This window comes from Dipodomys ordii, unplaced genomic scaffold (assembly GCF_000151885.1).
Source record: "Dipodomys ordii isolate 6190 unplaced genomic scaffold, Dord_2.0 Scaffold75, whole genome shotgun sequence".
Lineage (NCBI taxonomy): Eukaryota > Metazoa > Chordata > Mammalia > Rodentia > Heteromyidae > Dipodomys > Dipodomys ordii.
Genome location: NW_012267291.1, coordinates 5,783,731 through 5,785,236, shown reverse-complemented (window position 1 = coordinate 5,785,236; position 1,506 = coordinate 5,783,731).

Below are 1,506 nucleotides of genomic sequence, written 5' to 3'. Positions count from 1 at the left end.
GACTCCCAACACCCAGCTCCATCCACACCTGGCCCCCCTCATCCGCGGTGCCCTGGGACCCCCAGCCAAAGGCCCTGGGACCTGCTGCCCAGGGCCTTTCCCGCCGTCTCTTCTCCTCCTCCCCCTCCCCATCTCCTCTCCCCCTCCTCCCCCTCCTCTCCTCTGCCCCCTTCCCCCCCTCCTCTATCTCCTCTTCCCCCTCTCCCCTGCCCCTCCTTTCCTCCCCATCCCTCTCTCCTCTTCCCCCTCTTCCCCTCTCCTCCCCTTCTTCCTCTCCCCCTCCCTCCCCCCTCCTCCCCTCCCCCTCCCCTCCTCTCCCCCCAGCTGTGCCTGATGCCAGCCTTGGGGCGTGGGTGCAGGAAGCCCCAGGCCTCGGTGGCTGTGGTTGCTAGGAGGGAAATAGCACGTCGCCGTCTGCGCTTCTATTTTAAAGCATAAATACAAAGTGGGTCTCAAACTAGACTTCCTTCCAGCTGCGGGCGGTCTCGGCGGTGAGGTGCTGGGCAGAGTTACCCGAGTTCACCAGCCAGAAGCCCAGCAGGTTCCAGGGTTACACAGTTCACAGCGGGCCTGGTGCTCATCGGGTAACCCAGCCACTCTGAAGCTGAGATTGGAGGAGCAAAGTGGTGCAGTGCTAGCCTGGAGCCGAAGAGCAGAGCCCAGGCCCCAGCTCAAGACATACAACTAAGAAGTAAAATAAAAACACGCCTTCCCAGAGGACGCGTCTGTGTGTGCATATGCTGGTCCTGGAGCTTGAACTCCGGGCCTGAGTACAGATTTTTTTCTTTTTGTTCATCTAGTGCTCTACTACTTGAGCCACAGCTCTTCTTCCAGCCGTTTGGTAGTTAATTGGAGATAAGAGTCTCGTGGACTTTCCTCCCTAGGCTGGCTTTGAACCTCCAACCCTCAGATCTCAGCTTCCTGCATAGCTAGGATTACAGTTGTGTCACCAGTGCCTGGCGCTCTCTCTCTCTCTTTCTTTCTTTCTGGGGTCTGAACTCTGGGCCTGGGCGCTGTCCCTCAGCTCTTCAGCTCAAGGCTAGCGCTCTACCACTTGAGCCACAGCGCCACCTCCAGCTTTTTTCTTTTCTGCTTATGTGGTGCTGAGGAATCGAACCCAGGGCCTCACGCATGCAAGGCAAGCACTCTACCACTGAGCCACCTTCCCAGCTCCGAATGTGTAATTCTGTGAGAGCATGTGTCCCCACAGTGTATGGTCCTTGGTCCTGGGGTTTTCAAAGCCTTGCTCTTGGAGAGATTGCTGGCCACAGCACTGGGCAGGGGCTTGGCTGCTGCTTCACGGCCTGCCAACACCCATCACGTCCACTGTGGAGATTGTGACCTTCTCAGTGGGTGTGGAGTAGCCCATAGTGGATGGTTCTGAGCAGATGGAGGTTTGGATGGTTCTGGTAATGCTGGGCTTTGAACTCAGGACCTTGAACTTGCTTGGCAGGCAGTCTTCCAGTTGAGCCACACCTCCAGCCCACAGATTTGCTTTTTTTTTTT